The following is a 13,988-nucleotide window of genomic DNA, read 5'->3' on the forward strand; positions in this document are numbered from 1 at the left end:
CAGTGTAGACAGGCAACAAGTTTTTGTGCAAGAGTGGCCGCTTTTGTGCGAGATCGTGCCAGTGTAGACACAGCCTTGGTGTAAATCAGGCGGGAACCCACTGACAGTGGAATTGCACTAATGTAAAACTGGCTCCACAGGAACTGAATCAACCTCACAGTAACAGTAAAGAGCTTTGAGATCCTTAGACATAAAAGACAGTGTGAAGGAGTGTAGTGAGGCAGCTTGGCCTCCCTCTGGCCTGGAAGCAGAAGAACTCCCCACTATACCCTGGTGGGCAGGGCCAGAGCAATCCAGCCTCACCCCCAGGAAGCAGAGGGGGCAGGGCCAGAATATAAAGGTGAAACTAAGAGCTCAATTGAGTCCCAGCCGCTGAAGGAGCCAGACACCTTTCCCGAGATGCTGAGGTGAGAGACATCTCCAGGAAGAGGAAGACTGGCCATGACCGCTGACAATCCCAGACCCCGAGCTGATGGAAACCTGCCAGAGTCCCTGTTCCCTCAAGACCCGGTACCAAGCCCTTGGGGGGAATTGGGAAGTAGCTCAGGGATAGTTGACCCTGATCTGGCTGAGGAGATTGAAGTAAATTGAATCAGTATGTTGGAGTTAGGATCCCTACTGACCCAGTGGCTGGCAGCCCTGCCACTGATAGGGCCCTGGGCTGGGACACGGTGGCACCTCAGGGTGACTGTCTCCTCCTCTTTGTGAGCAAACTGCCTGTACTTCCTGACTCTCTGCCAGAGCTAGGAGTAGGATTGCCAGGTATCCGGTATTGACCTGGACAGTCTGGTATTTTCACCTCCTGTTCGGTAAAAAAACATCAGAAAATACTGGACACCTAAAATGTCCAGTATTTTCTGATTTTTAACCCTGCCAGGAGGTGAAAGTACCAGACACCTGGCAACCCTACCACATTCAGCAACCGGGCCCAGCCTCGGGGCTCCCTGATGCAGCCCCTGAGCCCCTTCCAGACCACCCCCCCAAGTCCTCCCTCCCCCCGCTTACTTGGTTCCAAAGGCCTTAAAGGGGCCATGCTGGAGTTTTTTTCTCAACAGTGTCTTTTTGGGGGGAGGGAGGGGATGTTCAGTATTTTTGGTTAAACCATCTGGCAACCCTAGCTAGGAGACCCAACAGTTGCTCAGCCTGTCTCTAAGCCTGAACACCCTGAATGGTCTGCTGTCCTACTGTGAACAAGGACCTATGCCTATTGACTGCAGCTCAACCTGAACATAGGCCTGAGCACTTTAATTGCTTGCTGCCCCACTCTGAACCAGGGTCAGGGCATATTGACTACAGTAATTCCTCATTTAACACTATAGAGATGTTTCAGAAAATGATCGTGTTAAGTGAAAATGTGTTATGCGGGGTCAATTTTCCCATTGAAAATAATGGAAAAGGTGGGGGTTGCGTTTCAGGCGGTGGTGTCTGTAGGGACCGGGACATAAAGTTGGGGGAGAAAGGGCACTGGGTTACAGCAGGGAGGGGAGGTGTTTGTCTCTGGGGAAGGGAAGGGGAGGAGAGGTGAGGGGGATTGGGTTGGAAGTATGCCCCTGAGACGGGTCTGCTGGGACCCGCACTGCTTCTGGCGAGAGGGGGTCGCCGGGGAATGGCGTGGCGAGCGGCAAACCCTCCGACGCTTTGCAGAGAGGCGGGGGAAGCCCCGCGCAGCCACTGGCAACAGGCCAGTCGGGGAAATCGTGTTATTCTGGGGATGGTCATGTAATTCAAAAAACGTTCCCTAAAAAAAAAATCGTGCTATCGTGAAAACATGTTAAGCGGGCACGTGTTAAATGAGGAATTACTGTACTTGTTGGCCTGCGCATAGGCCCAAGTACCAGGACTGGCTGTTGCCCCACCTTGAAGCAGGGTCTGGGCTGGACTACTAACCAGCTCTGCCTGTTGGTAGTGAGGCAGCTTGGCCTCACTCTGACCCTGGATGGGGTCAAGGCTGTGACCCTATTGAGTTCAAGGGGATTTTCAAAAATGTAAGGCTTAACTCTGCTATTGGCTTGGCTGCTTGCATTACAGTACACAGTACATCTCCCATTGCTTCCAGTGGGAATGGACGTAGGCCATGGCTGAGCATTTTGGGAAATCTCACCTTCTGTGTACAAGTATTATTACTGACACAAACTGTCTCAGGCCAGTTTGGTGTCTTTTCCCTTAAAATTTAAGAGTGATAGCATCGTCAATGATATGGTCAGCTATTCTAACTACAAGATCTCAGAGAAAGGATAAACTTAGTACCCTTAGTGCCCTATTTTGACTACAAGACCTCAGAGAAAGGGTAAACATATTTCAACTGCCTCCTCCAAGAAGTCTGGGTGAATCAATTTAATGATATTGTCACAAAGCCGGATATATTTCATTGGGCACTTGGATAAAAAATATAGCTCTCCTCAGAGGAAAAGAGGGGAAAAGCAACAGATTTGTGAAGTCATTCTCATCTTTCTTTGGTCTATAGTTCTAAATTCATCTCATGACCCATTTTATCCCAGGGATTTTTGTTGCTGATTTGTGTCGTGAAAAAACAATGAGAAGTGTGGGGGTGTAGTGGGGTGAGAAGCTGGCAAGTGACTGGTGTTCTGCTGAGTGAGGAGGGATGATACGACTGTGGGGATGGGGCTTCTCCCCCCATCTTGTCCCCAGCTCCTAGATAGCACCATTTAGTCTCTACCTACTAATAATTGGTAGGTAGAGACTAAGAAGCTGAACCTGGACTAGGTGGTGGGCAGGAGGGAGAAGAAGCATCAGCATCAGGAGACAGACGATCCTTCCTTTTTTCTGCTGGGTTCTAGTGAGGCAGGGATTTTGCTGCTGTTTCAATCAACGAGGTGCAGCCCAGCAAGGCTTCACTCCCAACACTCAGCTGAGAAGCCCTATCCTAGAGAATCTATATCATCCAGCCATATTCAGACACAACACAAGCTTATTTCTTCCCAACACTTGTTTCTAAAAGAGGATGCTGGTACAGTTGATACAAAGGAGCAAGTCTGTGGGTTGCATAATTAAAACAAAAACTGGATGCAATGCCCACAAGGAGTGGCCCTGATCTACAGTGCAAAATTATTCAGGCCAGAGGCCTGAAAAATGGAAAATAACTTCAGCTCTTTCAGATGGAGTGAACTACCCATCACCCTTCAATCCCAACAGGTATCCACAATTCAGCTGGCCTTATGTAAGGAGTCTCCTAGAAATCTGTTGCTCAGGGAACTAACTCTGTCTTCCTGTGCCATATATCATGCAGCTCAAAGATGTTCACACCAAATCATCTTAATGAGAGCTGGTCAGGAAAATGTTTTCCTCCTATGAAAAATTTCTAATACAATTTTTTTCATTTCTGTCAAAAATTTGCTTCATTTTCAGGTGGGGATTGATTGAAAAATCTGTAATTCATTTTGTAACAGCAAAATTGAAGGTGTAGACTTGGTGGGCATAATTTTTACATGCTAAGGAGAAGAAAACTCTTTAAAAACATGCCAGAAAATATTTTACAATCCTAAAGTGCTTCACTAAATTCTAAATTCTCCCTAGGGGTGGAGAATTTCCAGGATGTAGGGCATCAACTAGATAGGGAACCAGCACAACGCTCAACAAATTCTTACTCCTATGGAAAGATGAATGGGGTGTTAATGTCTATGGAGAGCAACTAGAATTATCCGTCACCCCAAAAAAACCTCTATAGAGTAAAAAGCCTGGACTTTACCTGAGAAAGAAGGACTGAATCCACCCTGTCAGGATTAATACCTGCTGCTGGAGAATCTAGCTACTTCAAAAACCTCAGCGTTAAAATATTAATCCAGCTGCCTTGACAAAGATTTCTATGGAGAAGAGTAAAGTAGCAAAGGGGGAAAAGAAACAGGACATGAAAATGAGAGAACAAAAAGGAAATCAATGAAGGAAAAGATATTAAATACCGTCTCAGATTTATATGAATGTGAACATTCCAGCAGTTAGACAGCTGTTCCTCAGGGACAGAGGGAAGGGAGATAAATAGAGATGGATAGACAGAATGAGGAGGGAAACCTTCACTAATATACATAACAGAGAGTGTCTTTCAGTTTATATTTGTTCGGGGTGAGATGAAGTGGGCTGTTTGGTTGGAATTAGTTCAAGCTGTCGGAGTTTAACTGAAATTTTATTTCAGCATTTAAGTTGCTGTTGAACTGCATGAGCCTGGCAGATCAGAGAGTATGTGTGTGTTGTGGAGTTGAGGGAATATTTAGAGGACTGAAGCTAATCCCACCTCTTTTTTTATTAACTATGCTGGTAAATAGGAATTAGTCCAGGACAAAAAAGGGGTAAATGATGATGAATGTGCAGTCCCACTTTCAGATGTTCAAGTCTGATGAATGCATGGGGAGAAGGCAAAGAAATGCTATATATTCAAGTTAAACCTCATAACCTTCATTAACACACATGATGAAGTCTGCACCAAAATTAGATTTGTTTTGCACTATAGACTTCTGTTTATGTGCTAGGGTTACAAGGGAATAAGAGCTAAACTAATATACCACAAATTCAGTCCTGTCTCCCTCCCCAAAGGGAAAGAAAAAGGCTTTACACATCCTCATGTCCCAATACAGCTCCTGTAAATTCCCAGCACCTTTTAAAAGAGGGTGGACATAAAATCAAAGTTAACAATTGCCCAGATAGGTAGTTCTGTGCATCCAGCCGTCAGCCTGTATCTGCAGAGTGAAGCCCCTTACTGCAAACTTGAAGACAAGTCACTTTTCTTTTGAAAAAAAAAAAAAAGTAAGTGTAATGTATATAGCTCCATGTACCCTGAGATCAGTGGCTGGGAATAAAAGCTGCTTGTGAGAAGATGGACACCTAGTGGCCACAGTTCAGAACAGTGCCATATTCATTTGATTACAATTGTGTGTTTGGGGATCGGGTGTTTGTTTATTTATTTAGTGCTGGGGTTTGGGATGGATTGCTGTTGATGGTGGACACACTGCAGCTGTGTGCAAATTAGTATCAAGTTCAAGCCATGAGAGTTCCAGCCCAGCTACATCAGTTCCTTGAAAGCTCCAGGTCATGAGTTCAGAAAATTATTTAGAAAACGGACCAAAGCACCCTGCTAACAATAGTAAAATGCTATTTAAAATGGAAACAAAACTGGAGAATGAATGTGCAGCGGTAATACTTAATCTCCACATGGAAGTGATGGTAAACCTATCAATTTATGTTTTAAACTAAAATGCAGAGAGTTCCTAGATTAAATTGGATTTCCTATGGTTCTGTATGCAGAAAGAATATGGGCTTTATTTGCTTGCATCCTTGTTTCTGAGATGTGCATGAGAGAGTATGCGAGTGAATACCTTAATGTTCATTCAAAAAACATGTATCAGTAAATATTCTATTTTAAAATATGTAATGGAACCTCATTAGCTGATAGGAAAGACTCAGAAACCTTTTGAGAGTGGCTGAATTTGGAAACCAACCATACTCAGTGAACACAATTAAAAATCAAAGATAAGCAGAATCACAACAAGTCCTTTGTTCCTTTTTGACAAATGTTTAATTTTCATGTATACTTCATCATTTATTAGTAAGTGCAGCACATGAAGTCTAAGTGATACCAAAATTCACTGCAGCACTTTGCTGATTCATCTTTGCTGAAAAAGCCAGTGTTATATGTCAATAATAAAGTGTGTGAATTAATGAGGTGTAAACTCATGAGATTCTACTGTAAAAAAGACTCTGGACATTATAATGTATCTTGATGGATAGAATATGGAGTTCACGGCTAAAAAGGAAGATCAGAAAAAAAGAAGGCAAATTCTTCACTTTCCAATTGTTATTTTAACTTGAAACCTTTCATGTTCAGTTGACACTAAAGTGATGGGTGCCTTATACAGCCCACAGCAGACATGATGATGATGATGATGATGATAATGGAATACATTCACTCTGGAGCACCATCAATACCCACTCGATGGCTAAAGTGGGAAATCTTGTATATCGTCGCCCATTTTTTCCTAAATGATTTTTGTCCCTCCTCTAATATAGCTATTAAAAATGAAGCTGCTAAAATATGTGCCAAGAAACTAAATGTTAAAGGTAGAGTAACACAGCTGTATAAACAAAGTAATACTAGGCAATTGTTTTATATGTATGTATATTTTTACTTGCTACTTTCGTGCTGTTTGCTTAAAACAGTTTTTCTACTTTCTTCCTGGCTAATGTGAAATGAGTTGGTGGGCTCTCTCACAGTTCCCAATGGTCAGGTATCAGCATCTGAAAACCTGGTCACAACATCTGTTCTCATTAGTACCATCATTGGTAGCTTCTCAGCAGAGAAAGGCCAAAAATTGAGGTCTGGTCAACATTACAAACCTATATTGAAATAAGTATACCATTCTCAGAGCTCTCACAAATCAGCTTAAGGCATCTTCATAAAAGTGCTAAACTGGTACAGCTGCATCAATGAAGTTAAGTATAGACTTGCCCTGAGTCTGGGTGGAAAATGAACTACTCTCGCACCACTGTCAGGGTTAGCAACTGAGGCACATTATCAAGATGGCGTAGGGAAGTTGGCACTTCCATTGCTTCTATTATACCCACAATGTGGATAGAAAGAGGAGCTCTGCTTTCACTGCTCTCCATTTTGCACTTCTCAGGAATACTCAATTCACTTTTAAAAATATGTATACTGGGCAGGGTTTGCCCTCGTTCAGATCCTGAGAATATTTGTAAAGCAATTAGAAATTCTAGATGAAATTTTATATTTGTCATTAGATACATATGGTACATAACTATGAGCTCTGACCTGGACCAGTATAGATTATACTTGGTAGCTCTCTCACAGAATCCATGCAATTACACTGAAAACTTAATGGATCATATAAACTAAGACTTTCCAAATGTCCCTTGAGTGCACAGGTATGACCACAGCTGCCATGAGGAAGAGCAAAAGGTTCAGGAAATATATTAAGCTCACAGACCTTGTATGCCCAGGGAAAAATCAAAAAATCCAGGGCCAGATTTTGTTTTATTAAATTATGTTTTCAGCTCTCCCAAATGAGCTGTGTCCCTCAGAAAGCTGCCCTTCCTCACCCCCAAACCTATAAACTAAATTCAAAATGAGGCAATAAGTGAGGCACAAACAGGGAAAGGGGAGATGAAAGACAAGGGAGACCAGGCAGGAAGGGAAGTGCATCTCTTCAATATTGCATTTGCTTACTAAAACAATTGCATTCATTTATTTCCTCCCCTTAATTCTCATAGATTTCATGACACAGGTGAACATTAAGGAGTGCCTATGCTTTGCCCAAAACACATTGAAGTCAATGCAGGTTGAGCTTATTTATCCAAGATCAGAATTTGATCCTCTGTCTAGAAGTTGGGACCTCAGAAAAGGGCAGTGGTGCCTTTCTAGCTAAGACATCTAGTCACATCCAACTGTCAAGACATGGGCAAGAAGGGGTAAGGAGTGAAGGAGTCATGGCTCCATCCCCTACTGGTTGGTCATTGGCCAGCTGGCCTACTGGCAGGAATCTCCTCCGCCAGAAGAATAAGAGGAAGCATAAGAGGGAATGTGGATTCGAAGGGGGAATTTGTTCCCTTGTTGGCTACTGGGGAGGTGATTTACACTGTACTAAAGGAGCACTGTAAAGTTACAATCTGCCCATAGTATCTAAGCTGATAGTTTTCCTTCTCTTAATATCAATTGCTTTGTTATCATTCAGGGCCCCAGGACTGAGTTCAATGTGATCTGAGTAGTTGCCAGCTGGAATGGGTTCAGTGTGCCCCCATTAATGAGGCAAATGGCCTCCAAGGCTACTTGTGGAGTGTGAAATGGGCACTGTGTGAGGGGAAATTCATTGGAAGAATCAGGAGAAAAAATAAACACACTTTGCCTTCACTATTACCTCCAACAACGGTAAGGCTATCTGACAGGAGTACAAGGTCTGAAGGAAGAGCTATTTTGATTAGTGTTGGAGACAGTGCTGCGTATTGATGGTGCTCAAATGGAATTGTCCAAAGAGGGGGAAAATAGGGGGGAAAAAAGCATTTGTAAAGATTCCTGTGTGGGAACATTCAAAACTGGGGAGTGGGATGAAATAAAGTTGCTCAGCTGTTTCACAGACAGAGTGGGAGTGCACCACCCCCTCCCCCCAACAAGTAATGGAAGATTTGGGGCATGGAATCTTTAACAAAGACTTCTTTTGTCCCAAAGGTTTATAGGGAAATTCCAAGAAGTACTTATGGGCAGACATCTTTTAAGAATCCTGGTACCAATGGGAGCTATGGATGTTCAGAGCCTTTGAGAAACTGAGTCCATTTATCTGAATGTTGGACATTAGCCACTCATTAAATATGTTGGCCATCCTATTTGCTGAATGTCTAGGAGTTGGCTAGATCATTTTCCCTTTCTAAGGGCTAGAGAAATTACATATTTGTTATTGATTGTGTTCACTGTCACTCTCAGGTTGATTTGTACAAGTGCTATATTGTTAAAGCAGGCTCTTTCCTACTGTTCCAAAAGCAAAAGAACAGCATGTAAAAAGCCAAGACATTTCTGGTCATAATTCTGAACTTTGAGCAGGTCAGGGTAGTAGTAGTATGTAAGAAGTTGGCTGTTTTGCAGCATTTTTGTATGTAATTTGGTTGTCAAATACCAAAATGGATTGAGCTGGTTTTTGTGGTGCAATGTGTTTTTTAACTGGGTAACCCTCTCGTGACAATAGAATGACACATTATAAGCACTTTTTCTTCTTTGCACAGCAGCAACTAGTAACTAGGAAGTGACAGATACAACCACAAAATTGACTGCCCATCCTATAACATGGATGAGAATGGGGAAAAATAATGATATTTTACTCTTTTCGGAAATGGCTTGCGCAAGGAAAGCAGACTTTTACATGGCTCCTTTAGCAGGAGAGCTTAAAACCACTGTGGGTCAGCTAGATGATTCTTTTTAAGCTCTTGCAGCAAAGTATCCATATGTCACTTGCTGCTCTTTTTCCTTAGTGAGCAATCCCACACTTGGCCCGGGTGGCTGAATTCCAAGCCCTGGTCATGGGCCAGCTATGTGTAGAGTATTCTCCTGGGTGGGATAAAGATTACTTTAAAAATAATTTTGTTTCAGTTAAGAGGGATCTCCTAAATCCCAGCATGAGGCTGGAGAGTTCTGGTATGGGAGGGAGCACTGATTTTGTTTATTTGCTTGTTTTCTTACTTTAAGGCCTGCCTGGAAGGTCACACTTCAAGTTCAGGATTTTCCATACCGAACTGAACTTGAACCTGTCGCTGAGCCCCGATCTCCCTACATCCTTAATCAGTTTAGAGCCACATTCTGTCATTAGATATGTGTGGGCAATTCCAATTGGAGCCAGTGGGAACTCTGTGTGAAGTTGGCAGCAGAATTTCACTGCATAACTATTTAATAACATTTGAATGTTTCTAAATTTTGTTGCTGCTATATTTAGCAGGGATTCGTTTTAAAATGGAAACTTTGCTGAGAACTGGGTTGCCCCCGGTGCTCATGCTTACTTTTATAAAATGATGCATCCACTGGCCTCCCACCATGCTCCAGTAACTAAAGCAGAGATTTGGAAGGGTGGAAGGCAAGCCAGAGTTATGTCCTCACCTCTGCCACGGATTTGCTAGTCCACATGGTCAAAGTGTTCCTCTCCTTAGATACTCAAGGGTGAACATTTTTGGCTTAGCTTCTGTGCTCCTTCAAGCCCCCACTATAAAATGGAGATTGCACTTCCCTAATTCAAAGGGACTTTCAAAGACTCATGGAACTCTTGTGCAGCACTTTGAGAACTCTTTTAAGGTTTCCATGAAAAAGATACAAACAATAGCAGCAGATCCCAAAACAACCAGCCTGATTCCACCACTCTTCCATACACAGAGTTGTTCCTTTTCTCCATGAGCAGACCCACTGGCTACCTTTTCTGAAAGACAGGTTCTAGCTCAGCCCAATTCTGTGGGCCTCAAGATACAAGAATCACTGGGCAAGATTCTTTGGCTTGTGCATCTAGTAACTCATTGGGAATGTGACATGATATGAGAGTGGCAGGCTTACACCTCATATAGGCAGAGATTATTGAGTAATACCCAGCGAGTGGACCCATCTCAGTTCAAGAGGCATTCCCTGTTTGACAAATAAGGAAAATTGCTGGAACTGGTCCACTCTAAAACTGGACGGAAGAGGACAGAACACACACACACACACACACACACACACACACACACACACAACCCCCCCCCATATACTTACAAATGTAATAGAGCAGACAGAGGCTAGCCACCTTTGTGAAAGTCCATCATATTTCTCTAATGAACACAGTTTCTTCCTATGCTGTATGTAGCTTGTCAAAGGGATACCATTTTGTTTTCTGGTAAGTGCACCTTTACATTTCTGCTCTTCTGTGCAATAATCAGAAGTCATTTTGTGCCCAGAGACAGGTACTCTCATACGGAGACCTTACTTTTGCTGTTCCTTGATGATGTTTTCCTTAGTCAAAAATGGAAATAGTTTTTGCATAAACCCTAGGGTGCTCTGTGTATTGAAAAGTCAACAGTCCCAAGAAATGGCTCACCATAAGCATCAAGCTCTTGGGGAACAGGGAAAAACATTGGACAAGAGTTAGCTCTGGTAGAAGTGGATAAAATTTCCCGTGGTAGTGGCACCCGCTTACACCAGGCTTGAATTTGATTCATGGAACTCTCCGGGTGGTCAGGTAATTAAATTACATGCTGGTTCAGTATATTGCTGCAATGCCAAGCGATACAGTAATTTTTCAGAAAGGACAGCTGTTTCTAGAAACAAACCCATGCACCTTCATAACCAGTTTGATCATAAGAGCATGTTCAGAAACATCAGCGATGCCCCTTCAGCTTTTGTCTTTAGCCAGGAACACTTACAATCTGAATTATGCATTGCTTCCTCCTTATTAGGTCCTGCTTATAAAAAAATACTGCCACTGTGGTCTACTGTTCAATGAAGTCCATTGTAAACTCTCCCATATAATATAAACCTCCCTAGAACATATAAAATTATTGGCTTCCAAGACCAGTTGCAGTGAAAGAGAGCTCTGTATTTAGTCTTTGCTTAAATCACATGTATTTGGTTTGGAATTCAAACTCCCAACTCAGTTTTAAAAGATTAGGTCCAAGGAAAGTCGACACGGACCGTGTAATTTTAATTAAAGAAAGATTTTTACTCCTTTATGGCCAACCAGGGCATTGTAACTTTGACGTATTTATGTTAAATAATCACAAGTCCATAAATAATTCAGTATATAAAAAGTGTTGCATGTCTGGTGCCAAGGAGCAAAGGGAAACAACACTGAAATAGCTGACCAGCTAGGCTACTGAGACTACCCATTGATATTATAATCAGGCAATGTGACCCACCAGATATCACAATAGTGTTGCTGGGGTATAATGGTACCCCTCTACCCCCAAAGTACTTGGAAGGTGGAATGGCTAGGGGTATCCAGTTTCATCACTTCAATATTTTAATACCAGGCCTGCAACAGTATCAACTTCAAATACCAGTACCAAGGGCTACGTCTAGACTGCAGTGTTAACGTGGAAAAAGATACACAATTTGCAGTATGCAAATTGCGTATGTTTTTCCGATTTATTTTCTAAAGAGGCTTTTCTGAAATTTGGCATGTCTACATGGTGCCAAATTTCAGAAAAAAGTGCACTGACAGTTACAGGAATGGTGAAAGAGCGCGTCCGCTTTTTCTAATTTTTTTTCAAAAAAGCAGATGCGTTTCTTGGACGCAACTTTGCTCTTCCGGAATAACTCCAGTATCCCAGGAGAGCGCTGCAGTCTAGACTTAGACAAGAAGGAAAAAGTGGGGAAACACATGCAGAAAGAGAAACATTAAAAAGCAGATTAGCAATGGCTTAAGAGGAGGTAACTACTAGAGCTAGACAAATTGACTCAACTAATATATATTCACTCAAATTTAAAACTGAATTTACTTTAGATGTGCTCATGCCCTGTTTGTGTTTGTTTCCCATAAACATTCCAATGACTGATTTCTACTGCTATCAATATTTTGGGATTAACAAATGTTAACCTCATCCTCTGGGGTCTTCACTTCAGAAATGGCATATTTAATATGAGATGAGACACTGCTTAAAGCAAAGGACAATATTCTTGAAACTGCTCAGCACAGAGTACATTGAATGAGCCATGAAAGTCTGACCACTCTTGTTACAACTGTGGTGCATACATGAAGTCATAGTAGCGGACTTCTCATTTTGCCAAGGGGTTCTTGATCCATTCCAGGTCCCACTCCCACTCCATCCCTTCCCCCCCCCCAAGAACCTGCTTCTACCCTGCCTCTTGAACTTCATGAACTCATAGGCTACGTCTACACTGGCCCCTTCTTTGGAAGGGGCATGCTAATTTTGAAAGTGGGAATAGGGAAATCCGCAGGGGATTTAAATATCCCCCGCGGGATTTAAATAAACATGGCCGCCGCTTTTTTTCCGGCTTTGGGAAAAGCCGGAAAAAAGCGTCTAGACTGGCCCGATCCTCCGGAATAAAGCCCTATTCTGGAGGATCTCTTATTCCGGAGGATATGGCCAATCGAGACGCTTTTTTCCGGCTTTTCCCAAAGCCGGAAAAAAAGCGGCGGCCATGTTTATTTAAATCCCGCGGGGGATATTTAAATCCCCTGCGGATTTCCCTATTCCCACTTTCAAAATTAGCATGCCCCTTCCGAAGAAGGGGCCAGTGTAGACGTAGCCTTAGTGAAATTTGATTAAAACTGGAAACTTGAAATTGATGGCGAAAATGTCACAGGTAAGTTTTAATAATTATATCAATTCGGACCCATGTGTAGACAGTCTGCAACAAGAGAAACTGGTTCTTTGCAGTTCCATACATAAATTGGTTCCATTTATTTAGTTATTACTATGGAGCTGGGTCTCTCTCATTCCCTTCTAGGTTGTATTTGTAGTTGTGGATGATAAAGTAGTTTTTGTATTGTCTCAGTCAAATCCATACAAAAGCAAATCTGATCTTGGATTTGACATGGATTTGAAATCTAGATCTGAATTTTGGAGCTGGCTCTTAACTTAGAGTGGGATGAACCAAAATCCTTGATCCTGACCTAAAGCCACATGTTGGGGATCAGACTCATCTCTAGTTTTGAAGTAGGAGATTTTTCTGTCTGTCTCAGGACTGGCTTATAGGCTGCCAGGCAGTTAAGTAGACACAACTGAGGAGACCAACCAAATTTCCATGAAAATCCTGATGCTAAACTATTCACAAGAATTAATAAAATTTAATTGTGGAAAATTCTTGTTATACCTGCCACCAAGCACTACCTATAGGATGAGATTTTCAAAAGCATTCAACATTGGCTTGACTCTACTGACATTGAAGTCATTGGAGTTTTACTGCTGATTTCAACAGGAACAGAACCATTGAAATGCAGGAATGGGAAGGACCTTGATCTAGTCCAATCCCTCAGCAGGACTAAATATTATTTAGAACATTTCTGACATTAGGTGTTGAGCTAATCAGTTCTTAAAAACCTCCAATGACAGAAATTCCACAACCTCCCTTTGCAATTTGTTCCAATGTTTAACTACCCTCACAGTGAGGAGGTTTTCCCAATATCCAACCTAAATCTTCCTTGCTGCAATTTAAGCCCATTGCTTCTTGTCCTGTGCTCAGTATATAAGGAGAATAACTTTTCACATTCCTCTTTATAACAACTGTGATGCTCCCAACAGTGATGTAAGAGCAAGCATGAATCTCAGAGCAGACTATTAAAAAAATGCACAAACCCCAAGTTGATTAAGAAACTTAAAAAACAACAAATAGTCTAGCAGCACCTTAAAGACTAACAATACATGTAGATGGTGTCATGAGCTTTTGTGGGCAGAACCCACTTCTTCAGATGACTGGAGTATTAAAAGTCCAGATCCAAGAATAAATAAGGGAAGGCGGGGGGAGAGGAAGAGAGAAAGGAAAAAAGGGGAAAAATAGTGAATTA

The sequence above is a fragment of the Pelodiscus sinensis genome, chromosome 3 (genome assembly GCF_052426305.1).
Source record: "Pelodiscus sinensis isolate ZL-2025 chromosome 3, ASM5242630v1, whole genome shotgun sequence".
Classification (NCBI taxonomy): Eukaryota; Metazoa; Chordata; order Testudines; family Trionychidae; genus Pelodiscus; species Pelodiscus sinensis.